Here is a 20,022-nt window from a genome sequence, read left to right as displayed (position 1 = left end):
CTGCTTCAGAGACAGCACTGGGAGCTGCCCTGTCAATGGGGTTAGAGACCCCCCACCTCTGTTTCAGAGACAGCACTGGGAGCTGACCTGTCAATGGGGTCAGCGAGCCCTCACCTCTGCTGCAGAGACAGCTCTGGGAGCTTCCCTGTCAATGGGGGTTACAGATCGCCCACCTCTGCTTCAGAGACAGCACTGGGAGCTGCCCTGTCACTGGGGTCCGAGAGCCCTCACCTCTGCTGCAGAGACAGCGCTGGGAGCTTCCCTGTCACTGGGGTTAGAGACCCCCCACCTCTGCTTCAGAGACAGCACTGGGAGCTGCCCTGTCACTGGGGTTAGAGACCCCCCTCACTTCTGCTGCAGAGACAGCACTGAGAGCTGCCCTGTCACTGGGGTTAGAGACCCCCCCTCACCTCTGCTTCAGAGACAGCACTGGGAGCTGCCCTGTCACTGGGGTTAGAGACCCTCCTCACCTCTGCTTCAGAGACAGCACTGGGAGCTGCCCTGTCACTGGGGTTAGAGACCCCCCTCACCTCTGTTTCAGAGACAGCACTGGGAGCTGCCCTGTCACTGGGGTTAGAGACCCCCCTCACCTCTGCTGCAGAGACAGCACTGAGAGCTGCCCTGTCACTGGGGTTAGAGACCCCCCTCACCTCTGCTGCAGAGGCAGCACTGGGAGCTGCCCTCCCACAACTCTGCTGCTAGTGACCCCCCTCACCTCTGCTGCAGAGGCAGCATTGGGAGCTGCCCTGTCACTGGGGTTAGAGGCCCCCCTCACCTCTGCTGCAGAGAGAGCACTGGGAGCTGCCCTGTCACTGGGGTTAGAGACCCCCCTCACCTCTGCTGCAGAGACAGCACTGAGAGCTGCCCTGTCAATGGGGTTAGAGACCCCGCTTACCTCTGCTGCAGAGGCAGCACTGGGAGCAGCCCTCCCTCACCTCTGCTGCTAGAGACCCCCTCACCTCTGCTGCAGAGGCAGCACTGGGAGCAGCCCTGTCACTGGGGTCAGAGGCCCCCCTCACCTCTGCTGCAGAGAGAGCACTGGGAGCTGACCTATCACTGGGGTTAGAGGCCCGCCTCACCTCTGCTGCAGAGACAGCACTGAGAGCTGCCCTGTCACTGGGGTTAGAGACCCCCCTCACCTCTGCTTCAGAGACAGCACTGGGAGCTGCCCTGTCACTGGGGTTACAGACCCACCTCACCTATGCTGCAGAGACAGCACTGAGAGCTGCCCTGTCACTGGGGTTAGAGACCTCCCTCACCTCTGCTTCAGAGACAGCACTGGGAGCTGCCCTGTCACTGGGGTTAGAGACCCCCCACCTCTGCTTCAGAGACAGCACTGGGAGCTGCCCTGTCACTGGGGTTAGAGACCTCCCTCAACCTCTGCTTCAGAGACAACACTGGGAGCTGCCCTGTCACTGGGGTTAGAGACCCCCCTCACCTCTGCTGTAGAGACAGCACTGAGAGCTGCCCTGTCACTGGGGTTAGAGACCCCCCTCACCTCTGCTGTAGAGACAGCACTGGGAGCTGCCTTGTCACTGGGGTTAGAGACGCCCCACCTCTGCTTCAGAGACAGCACTGAGAGCTGCCCTGTCACTGGGGTTAGAGACCCCCCTCTTCTCTGCTGTAGAGACAGTACTGGGAGCTGCCCTGTCACTGGGATTAGAGACCCACCACCTCTGCATTAGAGACAGCACTGGGAGCTGCCCTGTCACTGGGGTCATAGAGCCCTCACCTTTGCTTCAGAGACAGCACTGGGAGCTGCCCTGTCAATGGGGTCAGAGATCCCTAACCTCTGCTTCATAGACAGCACTGGGAGTTGCCCTGTCACTGGGGTCCGAGAGCCCTCACCTCTGCTGCAGAGACAGCACTGGGAGCTGTCCTATCACTGGGGTCCGAGACCCCTCACCTCTGCTGCAGAGACAGCACTGGGAGCTGCCCTGTCACTGGGGTCAGAGACCCCTCACCTCTGCTTCAAAGACAGCACTGGGAGCTGCCCTGTCACTGGGGTCATAGAGCCCTCACCTTTGCTTCAGAGACAGCACTGGGTGCTGCCCTGTCACTGGGGTCAGAGAGCCCTCACCTCTGCTTCACACACAGCACTGGCTGCTGCCCTGTTACTGGGGTCAGAGAGCCCTCACCTCTGCTTCAGAGAAAGCACTGGGAGCTTCCCTTCATTGGGGTCATAGGCCCCCCACCTTTGCTTCAGAGACAGCACTGGGAGCTGCCCTATCACTGGTGTCAGACACCCCCCTCACCTCTGCTGCAGAGACAGCACTGGGAGCTGCCCTGTCACTGGGGTCGGTGAGCCATCACCTCTGCTTCTGAGACAGCACTGGGGGATGCCCTGTCGCTGTGGTCAGAAAACCCTAATCTCTGCTTTATAGACAGCACTGGGAGCTGCCCTGTCACTGGGGTCAGAGAGCCCTCGCCTCTGCTTCAGAGACAGCACTGGGAGCTTCCCTATCACTGGGGTCACAAACCCCTCAGCCCTGCTTCTGAGGCAACACTGGGAGCTGCCCTTTCACTGGGGTCAGAGAGCCCTCAACTCTGCTGCAGAGACAGCACCGGGAGCTGCCCTGTCACTGGGGTCAGAGACCCCTCACCTCTGCTTCAGAGACAGCACTGGGAGCTGCCCTGTCACTGGGGTTAGAGACCCCCCTCACCTCTGCTTCAGAGACAGCACTGGGAGCTGCCCTGTCACTGGGGTTAGAGACCCCCCTCACCTCTGCTGCAGAGACAGCACTGGGAGATGCCCTGTCACTGGGGTTAGAGACCCCCCTCACCTCTGCTGCTTCACTGGGGTTTCTGCTGCAGAGACAGCACTGGGAGATGCCCTGTCACTGGGGTCAGAGACCCCCCTCACCTCTGCTGCAGAGACAGCACTGGGAGCTGCCCTGTCACTGGGGTCAGTGACCCCCCTAACCTCTGCTGCAGAGACAGCATTGGGAGCTGCCCTGTCACTGGGGTTAGAGACCCCCCTCACCTCTGCTGCAGAGACAGCACTGGGAGCTGCCCTGTCACTGGGGTTAGAGACCCCCCTCACCTCTGCTTCAGAGACAGCACTGGGAGCTGCCCTGTCACTTGGGTTAGAGACCCACCTCACCCCTGCTGCAGAGACAGCACTGAGAGCTGCCCTGTCACTGGGGTTAGAGACCCCCCTCACCTCTGCTTCAGAGACAGCACTGGGAGCTGCCCTGTCACTGGGGTTAGAGACCCACCTCACCTATGCTGCAGAGACAGCACTGAGAGCTGCCCTGTCACTGGGGTTAGAGACCCCCCTCACCTCTGCTGCAGAGACAGCACTGGGAGCTGCCCTGTCACTGGGGTTAGAGACCCCCCCACCTCTGCTTCAGAGAGAGCACTGGGAGCTGACCTGTCACTGGGGTCAGTGAGCACTCACCTCTGCTGCAGAGACAGCTCTGGGAGCTTCCCTGTCAATGGGGGTTACAGATCGCCCACCTCTGCTTCAGAGACAGCACTGGGAGCTGCCCTGTCACTGGGGTCCGAGAGCCCTCACCTCTGCTGCAGAGACAGCGCTGGGAGCTTCCCTGTCACTGGGGTTAGAGACCCCCCACCTCTGCTTCAGAGACAGCACTGGGAGCTGCCCTGTCACTGGGGTTAGAGACCCCCCTCACTTCTGCTGCAGAGACAGCACTGAGAGCTGCCCTGTCACTGGGGTTAGAGACCCCCCCTCACCTCTGCTTCAGAGACAGCACTGGGAGCTGCCCTGTCACTGGGGTTAGAGACCCTCCTCACCTCTGCTTCAGAGACAGCACTGGGAGCTGCCCTGTCACTGGGGTTAGAGACCCCCCTCACCTCTGTTTCAGAGACAGCACTGGGAGCTGCCCTGTCACTGGGGTTAGAGACCCCCCTCACCTCTGCTGCAGAGACAGCACTGAGAGCTGCCCTGTCACTGGGGTTAGAGACCCCCCTCACCTCTGCTGCAGAGGCAGCACTGGGAGCTGCCCTCCCACAACTCTGCTGCTAGTGACCCCCCTCACCTCTGCTGCAGAGGCAGCATTGGGAGCTGCCCTGTCACTGGGGTTAGAGTCCCCCCTCACCTCTGCTGCAGAGAGAGCACTGGGAGCTGCCCTGTCACTGGGGTTAGAGACCCCCCTCACCTCTGCTGCAGAGACAGCACTGAGAGCTGCCCTGTCAATGGGGTTAGAGACCCCGCTTACCTCTGCTGCAGAGGCAGCACTGGGAGCAGCCCTCCCTCACCTCTGCTGCTAGAGACCCCCTCACCTCTGCTGCAGAGGCAGCACTGGGAGCAGCCCTGTCACTGGGGTCAGAGGCCCCCCTCACCTCTGCTGCAGAGAGAGCACTGGGAGCTGCCCTATCACTGGGGTTAGAGGCCCGCCTCACCTCTGCTGCAGAGACAGCACTGAGAGCTGCCCTGTCACTGGGGTTAGAGACCCCCCTCACCTCTGCTTCAGAGACAGCACTGGGAGCTGCCCTGTCACTGGGGTTACAGACCCACCTCACCTATGCTGCAGAGACAGCACTGAGAGCTGCCCTGTCACTGGGGTTAGAGACCTCCCTCACCTCTGCTTCAGAGACAGCACTGGGAGCTGCCCTGTCACTGGGGTTAGAGACCCCCCACCTCTGCTTCAGAGACAGCACTGGGAGCTGCCCTGTCACTGGGGTTAGAGACCTCCCTCAACCTCTGCTTCAGAGACAACACTGGGAGCTGCCCTGTCACTGGGGTTAGAGACCCCCCTCACCTCTGCTGTAGAGACAGCACTGAGAGCTGCCCTGTCACTGGGGTTAGAGACCCCCCTCACCTCTGCTGTAGAGACAGCACTGGGAGCTGCCTTGTCACTGGGGTTAGAGACGCCCCACCTCTGCTTCAGAGACAGCACTGAGAGCTGCCCTGTCACTGGGGTTAGAGACCCCCCTCTTCTCTGCTGTAGAGACAGTACTGGGAGCTGCCCTGTCACTGGGATTAGAGACCCACCACCTCTGCATTAGAGACAGCACTGGGAGCTGCCCTGTCACTGGGGTCATAGAGCCCTCACCTTTGCTTCAGAGACAGCACTGGGAGCTGCCCTGTCAATGGGGTCAGAGATCCCTAACCTCTGCTTCATAGACAGCACTGGGAGTTGCCCTGTCACTGGGGTCCGAGAGCCCTCACCTCTGCTGCAGAGACAGCACTGGGAGCTGTCCTATCACTGGGGTCCGAGACCCCTCACCTCTGCTGCAGAGACAGCACTGGGAGCTGCCCTGTCACTGGGGTCAGAGACCCCTCACCTCTGCTTCAAAGACAGCACTGGGAGCTGCCCTGTCACTGGGGTCATAGAGCCCTCACCTTTGCTTCAGAGACAGCACTGGGTGCTGCCCTGTCACTGGGGTCAGAGAGCCCTCACCTCTGCTTCACACACAGCACTGGCTGCTGCCCTGTTACTGGGGTCAGAGAGCCCTCACCTCTGCTTCAGAGAAAGCACTGGGAGCTTCCCTTCATTGGGGTCATAGGCCCCCCACCTTTGCTTCAGAGACAGCACTGGGAGCTGCCCTATCACTGGTGTCAGACACCCCCCTCACCTCTGCTGCAGAGACAGCACTGGGAGCTGCCCTGTCACTGGGGTCGGTGAGCCCTCACCTCTGCTTCTGAGACAGCACTGGGGGATGCCCTGTCGCTGTGGTCAGAAAACCCTAATCTCTGCTTTATAGACAGCACTGGGAGCTGCCCTGTCACTGGGGTCAGAGAGCCCTCGCCTCTGCTTCAGAGACAGCACTGGGAGCTTCCCTATCACTGGGGTCACAAACCCCTCAGCCCTGCTTCTGAGGCAACACTGGGAGCTGCCCTTTCACTGGGGTCAGAGAGCCCTCAACTCTGCTGCAGAGACAGCACCGGGAGCTGCCCTGTCACTGGGGTCAGAGACCCCTCACCTCTGCTTCAGAGACAGCACTGGGAGCTGCCCTGTCACTGGGGTTAGAGACCCCCCTCACCTCTGCTTCAGAGACAGCACTGGGAGCTGCCCTGTCACTGGGGTTAGAGACCCCCCTCACCTCTGCTGCAGAGACAGCACTGGGAGATGCCCTGTCACTGGGGTTAGAGACCCCCCTCACCTCTGCTGCTTCACTGGGGTTTCTGCTGCAGAGACAGCACTGGGAGATGCCCTGTCACTGGGGTCAGAGACCCCCCTCACCTCTGCTGCAGAGACAGCACTGGGAGCTGCCCTGTCACTGGGGTCAGTGACCCCCCTAACCTCTGCTGCAGAGACAGCATTGGGAGCTGCCCTGTCACTGGGGTTAGAGACCCCCCTCACCTCTGCTGCAGAGACAGCACTGGGAGCTGCCCTGTCACTGGGGTTAGAGACCCCCCTCACCTCTGCTTCAGAGACAGCACTGGGAGCTGCCCTGTCACTTGGGTTAGAGACCCACCTCACCTCTGCTGCAGAGACAGCACTGAGAGCTGCCCTGTCACTGGGGTTAGAGACCCCCCTCACCTCTGCTTCAGAGACAGCACTGGGAGCTGCCCTGTCACTGGGGTTAGAGACCCACCTCACCTATGCTGCAGAGACAGCACTGAGAGCTGCCCTGTCACTGGGGTTAGAGACCCCCCTCACCTCTGCTGCAGAGACACCACTGGGAGCTGCCCTGTCACTGGGGTTAGAGACCCCCCCACCTCTGCTTCAGAGAGAGCACTGGGAGCTGACCTGTCACTGGGGTCAGTGAGCACTCACCTCTGCTGCAGAGACAGCTCTGGGAGCTTCCCTGTCAATGGGGGTTACAGATCGCCCACCTCTGTTTCAGAGACAGCACTGGGAGCTGCCCTGTCACTGGGGTCCGAGAGCCCTCACCTCTGCTGCAGAGACAGCGCTGGGAGCTTCCCTGTCACTGGGTTAGAGACCCCCCACCTCTGCTTCAGAGACAGCACTGGGAGTTGCCCTGTCACTGGGGTTAGAGACCCCCCTCACCTCTGCTGCAGAGACAGCACTGAGAGCTTCCCTGTCACTGGGGTTAGAGAACCCCCTCACCTCTGCTGCAGAGGCAGCACTGGGAGCTGCCCTGTCACTGGGGTTAGAGACCCCCCTTAACTCTGTTTCAGAGACAGCACTTGGAGCTGCCATGTCACTGGGGTTAGAGACCCCCCTCACCTCTGCTGCAGAGACAGCACTGGGAGCTGCCCTGTCACTGGGGTTAGAGACCCCCCTCACCTCTGCTACAGAGGCAGCAATGGGAGCTGCCCTCCCTCACCTCTGCTGCTAGTGACCCCCCCTCACCTCTGCTGCAGAGGCAGCACTGGGAGCTGCCCTGTCACTGTGGTTAGAGGCCCCCCTCACCTCTGCTGCAGAGAGAGCACTGGGAGCTGTCCTGTCACTGGGGTTAGAGACCCCCTCACCTCTGCTTCAGAGACAGCACTGGGAGCTGCCCTGTCACTGGGGTTAGAGACACACCTCACCTATGCTGCAGAGACAGCACTGAGAGCTGCCCTGTCACTGGGGTTAGAGACCCCCCTCACCTCTGCTTCAGAGACAGCACTGGGAGCTGCCCTGTCAATGGGGTTAGAGACCCCCCACCTCTGTTTCAGAGACAGCACTGGGAGCTGACCTGTCAATGGCGTCAGCGAGCCCTCACCTCTGCTGCAGAGACAGCTCTGGGAGCTTCCCTGTCAATGGGGGTTACAGATCGCCCACCTCTGCTTCAGAGACAGCACTGGGAGCTGCCCTGTCACTGGGGTCCGAGAGCCCTCACCTCTGCTGCAGAGACAGCGCTGGGAGCTTCCCTGTCACTGGGGTTAGAGACCCCCCACCTCTGCTTCAGAGACAGCACTGGGAGCTGCCCTGTCACTGGGGTTAGAGACCCCCCTCACTTCTGCTGCAGAGACAGCACTGAGAGCTGCCCTGTCACTGGGGTTAGAGACCCCCCCTCACCTCTGCTTCAGAGACAGCACTGGGAGCTGCCCTGTCACTGGGGTTAGAGACCCTCCTCACCTCTGCTTCAGAGACAGCACTGGGAGCTGCCCTGTCACTGGGGTTAGAGACCCCCCTCACCTCTGTTTCAGAGACAGCACTGGGAGCTGCCCTGTCACTGGGGTTAGAGACCCCCCTCACCTCTGCTGCAGAGACAGCACTGAGAGCTGCCCTGTCACTGGGGTTAGAGACCCCCCCTCACCTCTGCTGCAGAGGCAGCACTGGGAGCTGCCCTCCCACAACTCTGCTGCTAGTGACCCCCTCACCTCTGCTGCAGAGGCAGCATTGGGAGCTGCCCTGTCACTGGGGTTAGAGGCCCCCCTCACCTCTGCTGCAGAGAGAGCACTGGGAGCTGCCCTGTCACTGGGGTTAGAGACCCCCCTCACCTCTGCTGCAGAGACAGCACTGAGAGCTGCCCTGTCAATGGGGTTAGAGACCCCGCTTACCTCTGCTGCAGAGGCAGCACTGGGAGCAGCCCTCCCTCACCTCTGCTGCTAGAGACCCCCTCACCTCTGCTGCAGAGGCAGCACTGGGAGCAGCCCTGTCACTGGGGTCAGAGGCCCCCCTCACCTCTGCTGCAGAGAGAGCACTGGGAGCTGCCCTATCACTGGGGTTAGAGGCCCGCCTCACCTCTGCTGCAGAGACAGCACTGAGAGCTGCCCTGTCACTGGGGTTAGAGACCCCCCTCACCTCTGCTTCAGAGACAGCACTGGGAGCTGCCCTGTCACTGGGGTTACAGACCCACCTCACCTATGCTGCAGAGACAGCACTGAGAGCTGCCCTGTCACTGGGGTTAGAGACCTCCCTCACCTCTGCTTCAGAGACAGCACTGGGAGCTGCCCTGTCACTGGGGTTAGAGACTCCCCACCTCTGCTTCAGAGACAGCACTGGGAGCTGACCTGTCACTGGGGTCAGCGAGCCCTCACCTCTGCTGCAGGGACAGCTCTGGGAGCTGCCCTGTCACTGGGGTCCGAGAGCCCTCACCTGTGCTGCAGAAACAGCGCTGGGAGCTTCCCTGTCACTGGGGTTAGAGACCCCCCACCTCTGCTTCAGAGACAGCACTGGGAGCTGCCCTGTCACTGGGGTTAGAGACCCCCCTCAACCTCTGCTTCAGAGACAACACTGGGAGCTGCCCTGTCACTGGGGTTAGAGACCCCCCTCACCTCTGCTGTAGAGACAGCACTGAGAGCTGCCCTGTAACTGGGGTTAGAGACCCCCCTCACCTCTGCTGTAGTGACAGCACTCGGAGCTGCCTTGTCACTGGGGTTAGAGACCCCCCACCTCTGCTTCAGAGACAGCACTGAGAGCTGCCCTGTCACTGGGGTTAGAGACCCCCCTCTCCTCTGCTGTAGAGACAGTACTGGGAGCTGCCCTGTCACTGGGGTTAGAGACCCCCCACCTCTGCTTCAGAGACAGCACTGGGAGCTGCCCTGTCACTGGGGTCATAGAGCCCTCACCTTTGCTTAAGAGACAGCACTGGGAGCTGCGCTTTCACTGGAGTTAGAGACCCCCCACCTCTGCTTCAGAGACAGCACTGGGAGCTGCCCTGTCAATGGGGTTAGAGGCCCCCTCACCTCTGCTGCAGAGACAGCACTGGGAGCTGCCCTGTCACTGGGGTTAGAGACCCCCCTTACCTCTGCTTCAGAGACAGCACTGGGAGCTCCCCTGTCACTGGGGTTAGAGACCCCCCACCTCTGCTTCAGAGACAGCACTGGGAGCTGACCTGTCACTGGGGTCAGCGAGCCCTCACCTCTGCTACAGAGACAGCTCTGGGAGCTTCCCTGTCAACGGGGGTTAGAGACCCCCCACCTCTACTTCAGAGACAGCACTGGGAGCTGCCCTGTCACTGGGGTCCGAGAGCCCTCACCTTTGCTGCAGAGACAGCGCTGGGAGCTTCCCTGTCACTGGGGTTAGAGACCCCCCACCTCTGCTTCAGAGACAGCACTGGGAGCTGCCCTGTCACTGGGGTTAGAGACCCCCCTCACCTCTACTTCAGAGACAACACTGGGAGCTGCCCTGTCACTGGGGTTAGAGACCCCCTCACCTCTGCTGTAGAGACAGCACTGAGAGCTGCCCTGTCACTGGGGTTAGAGACCCCCCTCACCTCTGCTGTGGAGACAGCACTGGGAGCTGCCCTGTCACTGGGGTTAGAGACCCCCCCACCTCTGCTTCAGAGACAGCAGTGGGAGCTGCCCTGTCACTGGGGTCAGAGAGCCCTCACCTCTGCTTCAGAGACAGCACTGGGAGCTTCTCTTCATTGGGGTCATAGACCCCCCACCTCTGCTTCAGAGACAGCACTGGGAGCTGCCCTGTCACTGGGGTCAGAGACCCCCTCACCTCTGCTGCAGAGACAGCACTGGGAGCTGTGCTGTCACTGGGGTCCGAGACCACTCACCTCTGGTGCAGAGACAGCACTGGGAGCTGCCCTGTCACTGGGGTCAGATACCCCTCACCTCTGCTACAGAGCCAGCACTGGGAGCTGACCTGTCACTGGGGTCAGTGAGCCCTCACCTCTGCTTCAGAGACAGCACTGGGAGCTGCCCTGTCGCTGTAGTCAGAGAACCCTCATCTCTGCTTTATCGACAGCACTGGGAGCTGCCCTGTCACTGGGGGTCAGAGAGCCCTCGCCTCTGCTTCAGAGACAGCACTGGGATTTGCCCTGTCACTGGGGTCAGAGACCCCTCACCTCTGCTACAGAGACAGCACTGGGAGCTGCCCTGTCAATGGGGTCGGTGAGCCCCCACCTCTGCTTCAGAGACAGCACTGGGAGCTGCCCTGTCACTGGGGCCAGAGAGCCCACACCTCTGCTTCAGAGACAGCACTGGGAGCTGCCCTGTCACTGGGATCAGAGAGCCCTCACCTCTGCTGCAGGGACAGCGCTGGGAGATGTCCTGTCACTGTGGTCCGAGACCCCTCACCTCTGCTGCAGAGACAGCACTGGGAGCTGCCCTGTCACTGGGGTCAGAGAGCCCTCACCTCTGCTTCAGACACAGCACTGGGAGCTGCCGTGTCACTGGAGTCCGAGACCCCTCACCTCTGTTGCAGAGACAGCACTGGGAGGTGCCCTGTCACTGGGGTCAGAGAGCCCTCGCCACTGCTTCAGACACAGCACTGGGAGATGCCCTGTCGCTGGGGTCAGAGAGCCCTCACCTCTGATTCAGAGACAGCACTAGGAGCTGCCCTGTCAATGGGGTTAGAGACCCCCCTCACCTCTGCTGCAGGAACAGCACTGAGAGCTGCCCTGTCACTGGGGTTAGAGACCCCCCTCACCTCTGCTGCAGAGGCAGTACTGGGAGCTGCCCTCCCTCAACTCGGCTGCTAGTGACCTCCCTCACCTCTGCTGCAGAGGCAGCACTGGGAGCTGCCCTGTCACTGGGGTTAGAGGCGCCCCTCACCTCTGCTGCAGAGAGCACTGGGAGTTGCCCTATCACTGGGGTTAGAGGCCCCTTCACCTCTGCTGCAGAGACAGCACTGGGAGCTGCCCTGTCACTGGGGTTAGAGACCACCCTCACCTCTGCTTCGGAGACAGCACTGGGAGCTGCCCTGTCACTTCGGTTAGAGACCCACCTCACCTATGCTGCAGAGACAGCACTGAGGGCTGCCCTGTCACTGGGGTTAGAGACCCCCCTCACCTCTGCTTCAGAGACAGCACTGGGAGCTGCCCTGTCACTGGGGTTAGAGACCCCCCACCTCTGCTTCAGAGACAGCACTGGGAGCTGACCTGTCACTGGGCTCAGCGAGCCCTCACCTCAGCTGCAGAGACAGCTCTGGGAGCTTCCATGTCAACGGGGGTTACAGACCCCCCACCTCTGCTTCAGAGACAGCACTGGGAGCTGCCCTGTCACTGGGGTCCGAGAGCCCTCACCTTTGCTGCAGAGACAGCGCTGGGAGCTTCCCTGTCACTGGTGTTAGAGACCCCCCACCTCTGCTTCAGAGACAGCACTGGGAGCTGCCCTGTCACTGGGGTTAGAGATCCCCCTCACCTCTGCTTCAGAGAGAACATTGGGAGCTGCCCTGTCACTGGGGTTAGAGACCCCCCTCACCTCTGCTGTAGAGACAACACTGAGAGCTGCCCTGTCACTGGGGTTAGAGGCCCCCCTCACCTCTGCTGTAGAGACAGCACTGGGATCTGCCCTGTCACTGGGGTTAGAGACCCCCCACCTCTGCTTCAGAAACAGCACTGAGCGCTGCCCTGTCACTGGGCTTAGAGACCCCCCTCACCTCTGCTGTAGAGACAGCACTGGGAGCTGCCCTGTCACTGGGGTCAGAGACCCCTCACCTCTGCTTCAAAGACAGCACTGGGAACTGCCCTGTCACTGGGGCCAGAGATCCCTAACCTCTGCTTCATAGACAGCACTGGGAGTTGCCCTGTCACTGGGGTCCGAGAGCCCTCACCTCTGCTGCAGAGACAGCACTGGGAGCTGTCCTGTCACTGGGGTCCGAGACCCCTCACATCTGCTGCAGAGACAGCACTGGGAGCTGCCCTGTCACTGGGGTCAGAGACCCCTCACTTCTGCTGCAGAGACAGCACTTGTAGCTGCCCTGTCACTGGGGTCGGAAAGCCCTCACCTCTGCTGCAGAGACAGCACTGGAGGTGCCCTGTCACTGGGGTCAGAGAGCCCTCGCCTCTGCTTCAGACACAGCACTGGGAGCTTCCCTTCATTGGGGTCATAGACCTTCCCACCTCTGCTTCAGAGACAGCACTGGGAGCTGCCCTGTCACTGGGGTCAGACACCCCCCTCATCTCTGCAGCAGAGGCAGCACTGGGAGCTGCCCTGTCACTGGGGTCAGAGAGCCCTCACCTCTGCTTCACACACAGCACTGGCTGCTGCCCTGTTACTGGGGTCAGAGAGCCCTCACCTCTGCTTCAGAGAAAGCACTGGGAGCTTCCCTTCATTGGGGTCATAGGCCCCCCACCTTTGCTTCAGAGACAGCACTGGGAGCTGCCCTATCACTGGTGTCAGACACCCCCCTCACCTCTGCTGCAGAGACAGCACTGGGAGCTGCCCTGTCACTGGGGTCGGTGAGCCCTCACCTCTGCTTCTGAGACAGCACTGGGGGATGCCCTGTCGCTGTGGTCAGAAAACCCTAATCTCTGCTTTATAGACAGCACTGGGAGCTGCCCTGTCACTGGGGTCAGAGAGCCCTCGCCTCTGCTTCAGAGACAGCACTGGGAGCTTCCCTATCACTGGGGTCACAAACCCCTCAGCCCTGCTTCTGAGGCAACACTGGGAGCTGCCCTTTCACTGGGGTCAGAGAGCCCTCAACTCTGCTGCAGAGACAGCACCGGGAGCTGCCCTGTCACTAGGGTCAGAGACCCCTCACCTCTGCTTCAGAGACAGCACCGGGAGCTGCCCTGTCACTGGGGTCAGAGACCCCCCTCACCTCTGCTTCAGAGACAGCACTGGGAGCTGCCCTGTCACTGGGGTTAGAGACCCCCCTCACCTCTGCTGCAGAGACAGCACTGGGAGATGCCCTGTCACTGGGGTTAGAGACCCCCCTCACCTCTGCTGCTTCACTGGGGTTTCTGCTGCAGAGACAGCACTGGGAGATGCCCTGTCACTGGGGTCAGAGACCCCCCTCACCTCTGCTGCAGAGACAGCACTGGGAGCTGCCCTGTCACTGGGGTCAGTGACCCCCCTCACCTCTGCTGCAGAGACAGCACTGGGAGCTGCCCTGTCACTGGGGTTAGAGACCCCCCTCACCTCTGCTGCAGAGACAGCACTGGGAGCTGCCCTGTCACTGGGGTTAGAGACCCCCCTCACCTCTGCTTCAGAGACAGCACTGGGAGATGCCCTGTCACTTGGGTTAGAGACCCACCTCACCTCTGCTGCAGAGACAGCACTGAGAGCTGCCCTGTCACTGGGGTTAGAGACCCCCCTCACCTCTGCTTCAGAGACAGCACTGGGAGCTGCCCTGTCACTGGGGTTAGAGACCCACCTCACCTGTCACTGGGGTCAGTGAGCCCTCACCTCTGCTGCAGAGACAGCTCTGGGAGCTTCCCTGTCAATGGGGGTTACAGATCGCCCACCTCTGTTTCAGAGACAGCACTGGGAGCTGCCCTGTCACTGGGGTCCGAGAGCCCTCACCTCTGCTGCAGAGACAGCGCTTGGAGCTTCCCTGTCACTGGGGTTAGAGACCCCCCACCTCTGCTTCAGAGACAGCACTGGGAGTTGCCCTGTCACTGGGGTTAGAGACCCCCCTCACCTCTGCTGCAGAGACAGCACTGAGAGCTTCCCTGTCACTGGGGTTAGAGACCCCCCTCACCTCTGCTGCAGAGGCAGCACTGGGAGCTGCCCTGTCACTGGGGTTAGAGACCCCCCTTAACTCTGTTTCAGAGACAGCACTGGGAGCTGCCCTGTCACTTGGGTTAGAGACCCCCCTCACCTCTGCTGCAGAGACAGCACTGAGAGCTGCCCTGTCACTGGGGTTAGAGACCCCCCTCACCTCTGCTACAGAGGCAGCAATGGGAGCTGCCCTCCCTCACCTCTGCTGCTAGTGACCCCCCTCACCTCTGCTGCAGAGGCAGCACTGGGAGCTGCCCTGTCACTGTGGTTAGAGGCCCCCTTCACCTCTGCTGCAGAGAGAGCACTGGGAGCTGCCCTGTCACTGGGGTTAGAGGCCCCCCTCATCTCTGCTGCAGAGACAGCACTGGGAGCTGCCCTGTCACTGGGGCTAGAGACCCCCTCACCTCTGCTTCAGAGACAGCACTGGGAGCTGCCCTGTCACTGGGGTTAGAGACACACCTCACCTATGCTGCAGAGACAGCACTGAGAGCTGCCCTGTCACTGGGGTTAGAGACCCCCCTCACCTCTGCTTCAGAGACAGCACTGGGAGCTGCCCTGTCACTGGGGTTAGAGACCCCCCCACCTCTGTTTCAGAGACAGCACTGGGAGCTGACCTGTCAATGGGGTCAGCGAGCCCTCACCTCTGCTGCAGAGACAGCTCTGGGAGCTTCCCTGTCAATGGGGGTTACAGATCGCCCACCTCTGCTTCAGAGACAGCACTGGGAGCTGCCCTGTCACTGGGGTCCGAGACCCCCCACCTCTGCTTCAGAGACAGCACTGGGAGCTGCCCTGTCACTGGGGTTAGAGACCCCCCTCACCTCTGCTGCAGAGACAGCACTGAGAGCTGCCCTGTCACTGGGGTTAGAGACCCCCCTCACCTCTGCTTCAGAGACAGCACTGGGAGCTGCCCTGTCACTGGGGTTAGAGACCCTCCTCACCTCTGCTTCAGAGACAGCATTGGGAGCTGCCCTGTCACTGGGGTTAGAGACCCCCCTCACCTCTGTTTCAGAGACAGCACTGGGAGCTGCCCTGTCACTGGGGTTAGAGACCCCCCTCACCTCTGCTGCAGAGACAGCACTGAGAGCTGCCCTGTCACTGGGGTTAGATACCCCCCTCACCTCTGCTGCAGAGGCAGCACTGGGAGCTGCCCTCCCTCAACTCTGCTGCTAGTGACCCCCCTCACCTCTGCTGCAGAGGCAGCATTGGGAGCTGCCCTGTCACTGGGGTTAGAGGCCCCCCTCACCTCTGCTGCAGAGAGAGCACTCGGAGCTGCCCTGTCACTGGGGTTAGAGACCCCCCTCACCTCTGCTGCAGAGACAGCACTGAGAGCTGCCCTGTCAATGGGGTTAGAGACCCCCCTCACCTCTGCTGCAGAGGCAGCACTGGGAGCAGCCCTCCCTCACCTCTGCTGCTAGTGACCCCCTCACCTCTGCTGCAGAGGCAGCACTGGGAGCAGCCCTGTCACTGGGCTCAGAGGCCCCCCTCACCTCTGCTGCAGAGAGAGCACTGGGAGCTGCCCTATCACTGGGGTTAGAGGCCCGCCTCACCTCTGCTGCAGAGACAGCACTGAGAGCTGCCCTGTCACTGGGGTTAGAGACCCCCCTCACCTCTGCTTCAGAGACAGCACTGGGAGCTGCCCTGTCACTGGGGTTAGAGACCCACCTCACCTATGCTGCAGAGACAGCACTGAGAGCTGCCCTGTCACTGGGGTTAGAGACCTCCCTCACCTCTGCTTCAGAGACAGCACTGGGAGCTGCCCTGTCACTGGGGTTAGAGACCCCCCACCTCTGCTTCAGAGACAGCACTGGGAGCTGACCTGTCACTGGGGTCAGCGAGCCCTCACCTCTGCTGCAGAGACAGCTCTGGGAGCTGCCCTGTCACTGGGGTCCGAGAGCCCTCACCTGTGCTGCAGAGACAGCGCTGGGAGCTTCCCTGTCACTGGGGTTAGAGACCCCCCACCTCTGCTTCAGAGACAGCACTGGGAGCTGCCCTGTCACTGGGGTTAGAGACCCCCTTCAACCTCTGCTTCAGAGACAACACTGGGAGCTGCCCTGTCACTGGGGTTAGAGACCCTCCTCACCTCTGCTGTAGAGACAGCACTGAGAGCTGCCCTGTCACTGGGGTTAGAGACCCCCCTCACCTCTGCTGTAGTGACAGCACTCGGAGCTGCCTTGTCACTGGGGTTAGAGACCCCCCACCTCTGCTTCAGAGACAGCACTGAGAGCTGCCCTGACTCTGGGGTTAGAGACCCCCCTCTCCTCTGCTGTAGAGACAGTACTGGGAGCTGCCCTGTCACTGGGGTTCGAGACCCCCCACCTCTGCTTCAGAGACAGCACTGGAGGCTTGCCCTGTCACTGGGATATAGAGCCCTCACCTTTGCTTCAGAGACAGCACTGGGAGCTGCGCTTTCACTGGAGTTAGAGACCCCCCACCTCTGCTTCAGAGACAGCACTGGGAGCTGCCCTGTCAATGGGGTTAGAGGCCCCCTCACCTCTGCTGCAGAGACAGCACTGGGAGCTGCCCTGTCACTGGGGTTAGAGACCCGCCCTTACCTCTGCTTCAGAGACAGCACTGGGAGCTCCCCTGTCACTGGGGTTAGAGACCCCCCACCTCTGCTTCAGAGACAGCACTGGGAGCTGACCTGTCACTGGGGTCAGCGAGCCCTCACCTCTGCTACAGAGACAGCTCTGGGAGCTTCCCTGTCAACGGGGGTTAGAGACCCCCACCTCTACTTCAGAGACAGCACTGGGAGCTGCCCTGTCACTGGGGTCCGAGAGCCCTCACCTTTGCTGCAGAGACAGCGCTGGGAGCTTCCCTGTCACTGGGGTTAGAGACCCCCCACCTCTGCTTCAGAGACAGCACTGGGAGCTGCCCTGTCACTGGGGTTAGAGACCCCCCTCACCTCTACTTCAGAGACAACACTGGGAGCTGCCCTGTCACTGTGGTTAGAGACCCCCCTCACCTCTGCTGTAGAGACAGCACTGAGAGCTGCCCTGTCACTGGGGTTAGAGACCCCCTCACCTCTGCTGTGGAGACAGCACTGGGAGCTGCCCTGTCACTGGGGTTAGAGACCCCCCACCTCTGCTTCAGAGACAGCAGTGGGAGCTGCCCTGTCACTGGGGTCAGAGAGCCCTCACCTCTGCTTCAGAGACAGCACTGGGAGCTTCTCTTCATTGGGGTCATAGACCCCCCACCTCTGCTTCAGAGACAGCACTGGGAGCTGCCCTGTCACTGGGGTTAGAGACCTCCCTCACCTCTGCTTCAGAGACAGCACTGGGAGCTGCCCTGTCACTGGGGTTAGAGACCCCCCACCTCTGCTTCAGAGACAGCACTGGGAGCTGACCTGTCACTGGGGTCAGCAAGCCCTCACCTCTGCTGCAGAGACAGCTCTGGGAGCTGCCCTGTCACTGGGGTCCGAGAGCCCTCACCTGTGCTGCAGAGACAGCGCTGGGAGCTTCCCTGTCACTGGGGTTAGAGACCCCCCACCTCTGCTTCAGAGACAGCACTGGGAGCTGCCCTGTCACTGGGGTTAGAGACCCCCTTCAACCTCTGCTTCAGAGACAACACTGGGAGCTGCCCTGTCACTGGGGTTAGAGACCCCCCTCACCTCTGCTGTAGAGACAGCACTGAGAGCTGCCCTGTCACTGGGGTTAGAGACCCCCCTCACCTCTGCTGTAGTGACAGCACTCGGAGCTGCCTTGTCACTGGGGTTAGAGACCCCCCACCTCTGCTTCAGAGACAGCACTGAGAGCTGCCCTGACTCTGGGGTTAGAGACCCCCCTCTCCTCTGCTGTAGAGACAGTACTGGGAGCTGCCCTGTCACTGGGGTTCGAGACCCCCCACCTCTGCTTCAGAAACAGCACTGGGGGCTTGCCCTGTCACTGGGATATAGAGCCCTCACCTTTGCTTCAGAGACAGCACTGGGAGCTGCGCTTTCACTGGAGTTAGAGACCCCCCACCTCTGCTTCAGAGACAGCACTGGGAGCTGCCCTGTCAATGGGGTTAGAGGCCCCCTCACCTCTGCTGCAGAGACAGCACTGGGAGCTGCCCTGTCACTGGGGTTAGAGACCACCCTTACCTCTGCTTCAGAGACAGCACTGGGAGCTCCACTGTCACTGGGGTTAGAGACCCCCCACCTCTGCTTCAGAGACAGCACTGGGAGCTGACCTGTCACTGGGGTCAGCGAGCCCTCACCTCTGCTACAGAGACAGCTCTGGGAGCTTCCCTGTCAACGGGGTTAGAGACCCCCCACCTCTACTTCAGAGACAGCACTGGGAGCTGCCCTGTCACTGGGGTCCGAGAGCCCTCACCTTTGCTGCAGAGACAGCGCTGGGAGCTTCCCTGTCACTGGGGTTAGAGACCCCCCACCTCTGCTTCAGAGACAGCACTGGGAGCTGCCCTGTCACTGTGGTTAGAGACCCCCCTCACCTCTGCTGTAGAGACAGCACTGAGAGCTGCCCTGTCACTGGGGTTAGAGACCCCCCTCACCTCTGCTGTGGAGACAGCACTGGGAGCTGCCCTGTCACTGGGGTTAGAGACCCCCCACCTCTGCTTCAGAGACAGCAGTGGGAGCTGCCCTGTCACTGGGGTCAGAGAGCCCTCACCTCTGCTTCAGAGACAGCACTGGGAGCTTCTCTTCATTGGGGTCATAGACCCCCCACCTCTGCTTCAGAGACAGCACTGGGAGCTGCCCTGTCACTGGGGTCAGAGACCCCCTCACCTCTGCTGCAGAGACAGCACTGGGGGCTGCCCTGTCACTGGGGACAGAGGGCCCTCGCCTCTGCTTCAGAGACAGCACTGGGAGTTGCCCTGTCACTGGGGTCAGATACCCCTCACCTCTGCTACAGAGCCAGCACTGGGAGCTGACCTGTCACTGGGGTCAGTGAGCCCTCACCTCTGCTTCAGAGACAGCACTGGGAGCTGCCCTGTCGCTGTAGTCAGAGAACCATCATCTCTGCTTTATAGACAGCACTGGGAGCTGCCCTGTCACTGGGGGTCAGAGAGCCCTCGCCTCTGCTTCAGAGACAGCACTGGGATTTGCCCTGTCACTGGGGTCAGAGACCCCTCACCTCTGCTACAGAGACAGCACTGGGAGCTGCCCTGTCAATGGGGTCGGTGAGCCCCCACCCCTGCTTCAGAGACAGCACTGGGAGCTGCCCTGTCACTGGGGTCAGAGACCCTCACCTCTGCTTCAGAGACAGCACTTGGAGCTGCCCTGACACTGGGGCCAGAGAGCCCACACCTCTGCTTCAGAGACAGCACTGGGAGCTGCCCTGTCACTGGGATCAGAGACCCCTCACCTCTGCTGCAGGGACAGCGCTGGGAGATGTCCTGTCACTGTGGTCCGAGACCCCTCACCTCTGCTGCAGAGACAGCACTGGGAGCTTCCCTGTCAACGGGGGTTAGAGACCCCCCACCTCTACTTCAGAGACAGCACTGGGAGCTGCCCTGTCACTGGGGTCCGAGAGCCCTCACCTTTGCTGCAGAGACAGCGCTGGGAGCTTCCCTGTCACTGGGGTTAGAGACCCCCCACCTCTGCTTCAGAGACAGCACTGGGAGCTGCCCTGTCACTGGGGTTAGAGACCCCCCTCACCTCTACTTCAGAGACAACACTGGGAGCTGCCCTGTCACTGTGGTTAGAGACCCCCCTCACCTCTGCTGTAGAGACAGCACTGAGAGCTGCCTGTCACTGGGGTTAGAGACCCCCCACCTCTGCTTCAGAGACAGCAGTGGGAGCTGCCCTGTCACTGGGGTCAGAGAGCCCTCACCTCTGCTTCAGAGACAGCACTGGGAGCTTCTCTTCATTGGGGTCATAGACC

Source organism: Ambystoma mexicanum, chromosome 3q (assembly GCF_040938575.1).
Source record: "Ambystoma mexicanum isolate Mex_15411 chromosome 3q, UKY_AmexF1_1, whole genome shotgun sequence".
NCBI lineage: Eukaryota > Metazoa > Chordata > Amphibia > Caudata > Ambystomatidae > Ambystoma > Ambystoma mexicanum.
This window is presented reverse-complemented; position numbering follows the sequence as displayed.